The 10,092-nt window shown below is 45.4% G+C and overlaps 1 pseudogene; it reads left to right on the forward strand.

Annotated features, from left to right (window-relative positions):
- The first annotated feature begins 247 nt into the window (after positions 1-247).
- LOC110587991 lies at positions 248-1,209 on the forward strand (annotated as a pseudogene).
- Positions 1,210-10,092: the final 8,883 nt, after the last annotated feature.

Below are 10,092 nucleotides of genomic sequence, written 5' to 3' on the forward strand. Positions count from 1 at the left end.
CCAAAAAACAACAGATTCATTAAAGGGGTAGCATGGAATTCTAAGAGTCCTGGGATATCACTTAGTCTAGAGCTCATTGCCTTGCAGGACCAAGGTGATGGATGGCCTCAGGAGTGTTGTGAGTGAGTGGCTTTCAGATTCTGCAATAAAAACAAAACAAAACAGAGATACATTTGTTAGATTACTCCTTTCTGCCCATGGATGCAGCCGAGTATGCATCATTAGAGTCTCCCCTCCCCCTGCCGTCATGTCTAAGTCAGAGTCTCCCAAAGAGCCTGAACAGCTGTGGAAGCTCTTCATTGGAGGTTTGAGCTTTGAAACAACCGATGAGAGTCTGAGGAGCCATTTTGAGCAATGGGGAACGCTTACGGACTGTGTGGTAATGAGAGATCCAAACACCAAGCGCTCCAGAGGCTTTGGCTTTGTCACGTATGCCACTGTGGAGGAGGTGGATGCAGCCATGAATGCAAGGCCACACAAGGTGGATGGAAGAGTTGGGGAACCAAAGAGGGCTGTCTCAAGAGAAGATTCTCAAAGACCTGGGGCCCACTTAACTGTGAAAAAGATTTTTGTTGGTGGCATTAAAGAAGACACTGAAGAACATCATCTAAGAGATTATTTTGAACAGTATGGGAAAATTGAAGTGATCGAGATCCTGACTGATCGAGGCAGTGGCAAAAAGAGAGGTTTTGCTTTTGAACATTTGATGATCATGACTCTGTAGACAAGACTGTCATTCAAAAATACCATACTGTGAATGGCCACAACTGTGAAGTAAGGAGAGCCCTATCTAAGCAAGAGATGGCTAATGCTTCATCCAGCCAAAGAGGTCGAAGTGGTTCTGGAAACTTTGGTAGTGGTTGTGGAGGTGGTTTTGGTGGGAATGACAACTTTGGTCGTGGAGGGAACTTCAGTGGTCGATGTGGCTTTGGTGGCAGTCGAGGTGGCGGTGGATATGGTGGCAGTTGGGATGGCTATAACGGATTTGGTAATGATGGAAGCAACTTTGGAGGTGGCGGAAGCTATAATGATTTTGGCAATTACAACAATCAATCCTCAAATTTTGGACCCATGAAAGGAGGAAATTTTGGAGGCAGAAGCTGTGGCCCCTATGGTGGTGGAGGCCAATACTTTGCCAAACCATGAAACCAAGGTGGCTATGGTGGTTCCAGCAGCAGCAGTAGCTACGGCAGCGGCGGAAGGTTCTAATCACTGCCAGGAAACAAAGCTTAGCAGGAGAGGAGAGCCAGAGAAGTGACAGGGAAGCTACAGGTTACAGCAGATTTGTGAACTCAGCCAAGCACAGTGGTGGCAGGGCCTAGCTGCTACAAAGAAGACATGTTTTAGATGATACTCATGTGTATGGGCAAAAAACTCGAGGACTGTATTTGTGACTAATTGTATAACAGGTTATTTTAGTTTCTGTTCTGTGGAAAGTGTAAAGCATTCCAACAAAGGGTTTTAATGTAGATTTTTTTTTTTTTGCGCCCATGCTGTTGATTGCTAAATGTAATAGTCTGATCATGACGCTGAATAAATGTGTCTTTTTAAAAAACAAAACAAAACAAAAAAAACACAAAAGCGTGCCTGGGTAACTCAGTCGGTTAAGCATCTGCCTTTGGGTCAGGTCGTGATCCCAGGGTGCTGGGATGGAGCCCCGCCTAGGGCTCCCTGCTTAGCGGGGAGCCTGCTTCTCCCTCTCCTGTTCCCCCTGTTTGTGCTCTCTCTCTCTGTGTCAAATAAATAAATCCTAAAAAAAACTACAAAAAACACCAAGTTATATTAGTTCTCAACATTCAAACATTGGGAAATTGCAAACAAAAATTCAGATTTTGTTTTCTTCTCTTGAAATCTGACAACACTGGACCCACATTCCTACAGGTTAACAAGGAGAGAGGGGCTGAGTAGGGGGTGCTCTTAAGCCCGTTTAGATTTCCATCTAGGCTCCTGAAGGCATTTGAATTTGCAACCTCAACTATCAAACTCCCTTGTTATAGAAGCAAGAAAACTGAGGCCGTATGTAGCATAGTGACTTGCTATAAGGGATCCAGGGACCTTCACTCCCAGCCTTTCCCACACCCTGCTGCCCAGGATATGCGGCATCGTAAAGATGATATGCGGCATCTACAAAGATGAGTGTATAGCCACGTCTCATTTTCAAGATGAGGAGAAAGACTAAAAATGTAGATGGGGTTTATTTTTTAAAATCTTGTCAGTTAAAAAAATCACAAAGGTTCTATTACCCTTGGTCACAAAGTTGGCCTTTCTTTTTTTTATGATTTTTAAGTAATCTCTACGCCCAAGATGGGGCTCGAACTCATGACCCAGAGATCAAGAGTGACATTCTCTCCCGACTGAGCCAACCAGGCACCCCAAAGTTGGCCTATTCTAATCTGGAACTCTTCGCATTCTTTAAGGAAATAATAAATCCCGGTTAATATTTATTCCAATTTGGAGCCAGCCTTGGTTTCACTTTCTAAATCACTCAGTAGTGATCTGGTGAGATGGTGAGAAAAGAATGAAATCAGACATTGGAGGGTGGCAGAGTAAGAACCATTTGGTTTACAAGTGGGCCTCCAGGGAGTAGTTATTACATAATGTGGTGCTTAATAATCTGGCAAACAGCACACCTCCAGAACCATGTCCAAATGTTAATTAAAATGTTTCTTCCTGCCTACCTCATTCTGTAGGGCCCCCTTGAGGTGCTCATTGAATTTAATTCCTCTCCCCATGCTGTTCTCCCTTCCCCCAGCCAGGGCATCCACTGATGGGGGAGGGGGGCGAGGGAGTGCCACAGAGAACCGGAAAAACAAAAGCAAGAACCTCTGGACCCAATTCAGTAAATCATTGATCTGTAAGTCAGAAATACTTCAGATGTGTTTTTTGTACCCAAAGGTCAGTGCTGGTCACATTTTTTTTTTTTAAGATTTTATTTATTTATTTTTTTGAGAGAGAGAGCGCACGCGCAAGTGAACATGAGCAAGGGGAAGGAGCAGAGAGAGAGAGAGGAAGAGGGAAAAGGAGAAGCAGACTCCCTGCCGAGCAGGGAGTCAGACCCTAGGACCCTGAGATCATGACCTGAGCCAAAGGCAGATGCTTAACCGACTGAGCCCCCCAGAGCCCCCGGTGCTTGTCACATTTTAATGTGCTTTCCAGTCACTGGGGATCCTGTGAAAGTGCAGAGGGCTTTAGCAGGTCTGGGCTGGGGCCTGAGACTCTACATTTCTTTTCTTTTCTTTTTTTTTTTTTTAAGATTTTGTTTATTTATTTATTTGACAGAGAGAGAGAAACAGCATGAGAGGGGATAGGGTCAGAGGGAGAAGCAGGCCTCCCGCTGAGCCGGGAGCCCGATGTGGGACTTGATCCCAGGACTCCGGAATCATGACCTGAGCCGAAGGCAGTCGCTTAACCAACTGAGCCACCCAGGCACCCTGAGACTCTATATTTCTAACCAGCTTCCAGGCCATGCTGAAGCTGCAGATCCAGGGAGCACGCTCTTGGGCCTCAAGGCCCTAGAGTAGACCACTGGTCCTCAGACTTGCCCACCTGAGTCACCCGGGGGATCTGGAAGAAGTACTGATGTCTGGGTCTCCCCCCCCAGATCTTGATTTAATTTGTGTGGGTGAAGTCTGGGCATTAGGATTTTCCAACACTTCCCAGGAGCTTCTAGTACAATGCCCAGTTTGAGAAGCAATGCCCCAGGTGACAGCAGTGTGGTTTGCCAACTTTAGCATACCTCAGGGGCACCAGAAGGGTTTGTAAAGACACACACATGGCTAGGCCCCACCCTGCGGGGTTTTAGTTGGTCTGGGTGAGGCCTGAGAATTCCCACTTCTAACCAAGTGCTGCTGATTCCGCTGGTCTGGGGAATCACACTTGGAGGCCCACTGCTGTGGGCCGGGAAAGAGAGAACACAGAGGCGAGTCCTGGGGAGGCACTGATCTTCACTTAAGCACTTAAGTCAGCATAGATTACCAGGACTTGGAAGCTATGTTGGCTGTCCTCGTCTTGCCACCTGGAAAGGACTGTACACCATTTACAGCCACCGCATGAACCTGCTTTATGTCAGCGCTCCAACCTGTCCATGTCGTGTGGACAACCCCCTTTGTGATGGTTCAGGCCAGTTGTAGCCCCTCTAGAATAGAAGCTGGTGGCCTCCTCGTCCATCCCCAGAGAGGTGGTGCTGATGGTGAGGGTGAATGCCTGGCACTGGGCAAGCTAGAGATTTCCCACCAAGTCTGGATGGTGGTAGAACATCCAAACTTGCTTCGGTTAAAGTCCATGATTCCATTCCAGAGGTGCTTTCGCGGCCCTGCTTCTTAGGCAAAGTGGGGAAGAGCTCAGCTGTAACCACAAGGACATCGAGAAGTGGTAGAAGGAGTAAGAATTCTCTTATGGGAACCAGATGGAAGAATGCTCAACATCCAGGGCCGTTCCCGAAAATACTGAGCTCCTTACTCCAAAGAGTTATTTTCCAAATCCATGCAGCGTTTCTGCCAGCTTTTATTTTATTTTATTTTTTAAGATTTTATTTATTTATTTAACAGAGAGAAAGACAGCTAGAGAGGGAACACAAGCAGGGGAAGTGGGAGAGGGAGAAGCAGGCTTCCCACCGAGCAGGAAGCCTGATGCGGGCTCGATTCCAGGACCCCGGGGTCATGACCCGAGCCGAAGGCAGAAGCTTAACGACTGAGCCACCCAGGCGCCCCTCTGCCAGCTTTTAATTCTTTTTTTTTTTTGACATTAAAAAAAAGAAAGAAGCAGGACACCTGGGTGGCTCAGTCAGTTAAGCGTCTGCCTTCAGCTCAGGTCATGATCCCGGGGTCGTGGGATCCAGTCCCATATCGGGCTCCTTGCTCAGCGGGGAGCCTGCTTCTCCCTCTGCCTGCCAGTCTCCCTGCTTGTGCTCTCTCTCCCCCTCTCTCTCTGACGAATAAATAAATAAAATCTTAAAAGAAAGGAAGAAAGAAAGAATGCATGCTACAGCTAAGCGAGCATCAAGACAAAGCAGAGGTAAGGCCTAGCAGCTCTTTTTAAATATTCACTTTTATCTTCCCCAAAGAAAATTCCTTTACTTACGTATTTATTTTCTTTCAGGGACATTTTCATAATCAGTAGTTTGAGTTAAGTAGCATTTTTTAAGCTGAAAAAATCTGGTATATAACATTATGTAAATTTCAGGTGTACAACATGTTGATTTGATACATTTATGTATTGTCATTTGATGGCCACTGTACTGATAATTAGCACCTCTATTATATCACATAATTATTTCCTTTTAGTGGTTGGAATAATTAAGATCTAGTCTCTTTGTTGGGGCCTCTGGCTGGCTCAGTCAGTGGAGCAAGTGACTCTCGAATTCATTGTTATAAGTTCGAGCCCCACATTGGGTGTGGAGATTACTTAAAAATAAAATCTTAAGAAAAAGAAGGATCTAGTCTCTTCCCAAGTTTGATGATCGGGATGCAATATTGTGGTCTATATTCACTATACAATTACTATGCATTAGATCTCTAGGACTTATTTACTACCTGTTGCAAGTTTGTTTAATCCTTACAGAAAAATAACCCTGGAGATGTGGGAAGCTTGACATTTATTAAGCACCTACTAGGTCTCAGGGATTCCACAAACTTCTTCGCGTTCATTAGCTCATGTATTGTGGTAGAAAATTCTGCACTGAGATCACAACTGTCTGGAATTTTTTTTGGAAAAAATATTTTTTTAAGCAAAATAGTCTATTCGGATAAAGCATTCTCACAGAGAAAATAATATAGACACTAAAGAAGCCTGTAGAGCTGTGAATGTATGTGGGCCATTAAGCCATAGAAACCTTCTAGACCTTGGGCGCCTGGGTGGCTCAGTCGGTTAAGCGACTGCCTTTGGCTCAGGTCGTGATCCTGGAGTCCCGGGATCGAGTCCCGCATCGGGCTCCCTGCTCGGCGGGGAGCCTGCTTCTCCCTCTGACCCTCCTCCCTCTCATGCTCTCATTCTCGCTCTCAAATAAATAAAATCTTTAAAAAAAAAAAAAGAAACCTTCTAGACCTTGCATGGTGGCTATTAAAACTCCTGCTGAGAGCTAGTGATTTAATTACACCACTAACAAAGTTTTAGCTATTGCTTCTAATGGTTTTACCAGACCAATGGGGGATCCCGGCAGGGTTAGTGGGTAGTAAGGTTAATTTTTGCCTGCTGGCAGAGACTTTAAGTATTTTTGTTTTGGTTTGTTTTGACATACGTACACCATAAATTATATAGCAAAATAAAGCCACATATTAGGCAAGGGACCATCTTTTTTTTTTCATCCAAAATACTGTATCAAATAGTGGCCTTGAAAATAACTATGTTTGGGAGTACCTGACTGGCTCAATCGGTGGAGCATGTGACCCTTGATCTCAGGGTGGTGAGTTTGAGCCCCACAATGGGTATAGAGATTACTTAAAAAAAAAAAAAATGACTATGTTTGTCCATTTAGTAGGTATGTTTTGAACCTACTGTATGCCAGGCACTGGGTTTACAATGGTGAACAAAATAGACATAATCCCTGCCCTCAAAGAGCTTGATCCCAGGACCTTGACATCATGACCTGAGCCAAAACCAAAAGCCAGACTACTCAACCAACTGAGTCACCCAGGCGCCCCTCTCTTTGTATATATACAATATATACAACCCCAAGTCATACACATGAGAGAAGAATAACAGGAAGATAACTCATACTGGAAGTCCAGGGACAGTGACTTTAGCTAGGCCTTAGAGGATAAGAAAAAAAGAGCCAGGTGAGGAGTTGGGGGGAGGGGTGAGAACATTTCAGCTTGAAGTGAAATGTCCTTGAGGTGGGAAAGAGCTTGGGAACTTCTGGGAATTTAAAGAAGAGTGTGTAGGACAGACAGGGTCTTAGTCAGGATTCTCCAGGGAAAGAAAACCCATAGGAGAGAGAAAGAGAGAAAGAGAGAGGGAATTGGCTCGTGTGATCATGGAGGCTAAATCCCACAATCCGCTGGAAGCCCAGGAAGGCTGGTGGTGTAGTTCCAGTCCGAACCCGAAGGTCTGAGAACCAACGGAAGCAGTGGTTGTAAGTTCTGAGTCTGAAGGCTCATGACCCAGGAGTGCTGCTGGTGCAGGTGCCCATCCGGAGGCAGGAGGAGACAGGTGTGCCAGCATCCATATTCAGGCAGGGATGGAGAATTCCCTCTTCCTCAGGCTTTTTGTTCTATTCAGGTCTTCAATGGATTGGCTGAGGCCCACCCACATTGGGGAGGGCAATCTGCTTCACTCAGTCTACTGATCCAAATGCTAATCTCCTTCCAAAACACCTTCCCGGATTCATCCAGAGCGATGTTCAACCAGGTGTCTGTCTGGACATCTCAGGGCCCAGCTCAAGATACCACATGAATTCACCATCACAGAAGGCGATGGCCAGAAGAGGCAAGAGAGGAACGCAGGGATGTGTGGTTTGTATTGGGTCAACTCGATTAAGTTGGAAATACGTTTCCTAGGATCCTCTTCCCTGTTCAGTTTGGTCAGAAGAGGCAAGAGCAGGTGCACCAGCATCCATGCCTGGAAGTCACTGTGGTCAGACACAGTGATGGACGAGAAGATGCAGGGATGCCCGCAGGTTCCACGTGTCTTTGCTCTCCTCAGCTCTGCATCCAGCTCTTTTCCTGCCTGCTGACCCTGGTGACCAGCAGCAGTCCCTCTCCCACCACCAGATGCTTGGTGGCAGTAGCTACATAGAGGCACCGCCTGCCAGAGAGCCTTCCCTTGGCTGTTCCATTACGGCGGCCGAACGCGCTTGGCTGCTCAGACGGACTGGTTAAGTGCTTCCTTTGATCCTCTAGCTTCCCTCCTGGATCGTCCCTTTCCTAGCTCCTCCTTCAGCTCTGTAAGTTCTAAATCCTAGAAGAAATCTCTTATCCCATAACCTACAGTGTTTCTGTGTTGAATCCTGACTGATACAACGGACCAGATCATGGAAGCCAAGGTAAAGAGCAAGGGAGGCTATTAAGGGCCCCTGAGCCAGGCAGCTGGCCTCCAGCTGTGGGTGGGGCTCCTTTGACTACAGCCAAGATTCAAGTACCCCAGGATTCTTTTTTTAATATTTTATGTATTTATTTATTTGACAGAGAGAGTGAGAGAGCACAAGCAGGGGGAACAGCAGTCAGAGGAAGAGGGAGAGGGAGAAGCAGGGAGCCCAATGTGGGGCTCAGTCCCAGGACCCCGGGATCATGACCCAAACGGAAGGCAGTTGGTTAACCAACTGAGCCACCCAGGCACCCCAAGTACCCCAGGATTTTAAACAGACCAGGGCACTTGGCAGAAAAAGCTACGAGCCGACTCTTTCCCACATCTGCCCCCTGGCTAGTTGCCTCTGCGTTCTGACTTCGTTGACAATGGTCATTAATGATTTTGCTCCTCACTCCAGGCAAGAAGAGGTGTTTTTCTCTAACAGGTAGAAGGATTAATGAGCAAGAGAAAGACTCCCGTCCTTTATGGCAGTGTTTATAGGCAACAGTTTTGGGGCGGGAACAGGAACAGGTTAAATGAATTGACTTTTGGACCCAGAGCAGTTGGAAATCTGCCCTCCTCCAGTGTGTATTGGATGGGGCTCCAGGGATTAGTATGTGTAATTGGCTGAAGGAGGGAACAGTGACTACACTTCAGAATCAACTGGGGCGCTTTAAAAATATACAGATGCTCCACGGCAGACCATGTAAATCCAATCTCTGGGGGTAGGATTTTTGTTGTTGTTGTTGTTTAGTCCAAAGTGATTTCTCTGAGGCCTTTTTTAGTCCAAAGTGATTCCCAAGAATAGCCAGAGTTGAGAATCCATGCAACCAGAGTGAAGAGGTTGCAAACAAGGGGACCTGTGGGCCATATCTGATCCAAGAAATGCTTGGAATATCATAGATATTATTTTTGATAGACAGTCTTTTCTTTCCGGAATCTAAGGAGTTTTTTTTTTAAGATTTATTCACTTACTGGGGCGCCTGGGTGGCTCTCTAGAAAGGAGAGAATAAATTGTACCCAATAGGAGAGTGAGACTGGGAATCACCTTGTGAGATTGATAGTGTTTTCCAATGAATAACAGAAAAAGAATCAGGGGCGCCTAGGTGACTCAGTCAGTTAAGCATCCAACTCTTGGTTTCCGCTCAGGTCACGATCTCAGGGTCAGGAGATCAAGCCTCCCCTCAGGCTCCATGCTCAGCACCAAGTCTGGTAAAGATTCTCTCTCTCCCTCTTCCTCTGCCCCTAACCCCCCATTCCCTGCTTGCACGCACTCGCTCTCTCTCTCTCAAAAAAGAAAAAGAAAAAGAAGCAGAGTCATTTGACTCAAAAAAAAAAAAAAGTTTATTGCTATTGCTTTAACGCAGTTACATTATTATGTCATTAAAGTCATTTTGCAATCATTCAAACTGAGTTATTGTTCTACATTAGATATCTTTTAAATGTGAACACTGTGACATTTATCAAATACAAAATCACCTTTTTACTTGTCATTATTTAACTACTGGCTTTGCTATCACGTACAAGCCTTAGAAAGGGTAACCCATTTCACATAAATAATAATTGAATTTGTTGAGAAAGTGAACCTACCAAACTGAGTGAAAGCCGTCTTTTCTATGATATCACTGTGTAGTTTATATTTGAAATTCATTAATTATCCAGGAACTGATATTTTCATTTAAAAATGAATTTTCTTTCCTTTTTTTTTAAAAAATTTTATTTATTTATTTGACAGAGAGAGACACAGCAAGAGAGGGAACACAAGCAGGGGGAGTGGGAGAGGAAGAAGCAGGTTTCCCATGGAGCAGGGAGCCCGATGTGGGGCTCGATCCCAGGACCCCGGGATCATGACCTGAGCCAAAGGCAGCCGCTTAACCACGGAGCCACTCAGGCACCCCCCCAGAAAATGAATTTTCTTCTGCTTGAGGCAAGTTGACCAAATAAAATACTTGGCTGTATTTATTTTTAATCTAATTTAATCTTCAGAACTGATCATGCATATAAAATACATGTAACGTAGCATTTGCCTTTTTTTTTAAAGACTTTATTTATTTATTTGAGAGAGAGAGCATGCACGAGCTGGGGGGAGGG

This window comes from Neomonachus schauinslandi, chromosome 5, assembly GCF_002201575.2.
Source record: "Neomonachus schauinslandi chromosome 5, ASM220157v2, whole genome shotgun sequence".
NCBI classification, from domain to species: Eukaryota; Metazoa; Chordata; class Mammalia; order Carnivora; family Phocidae; genus Neomonachus; species Neomonachus schauinslandi.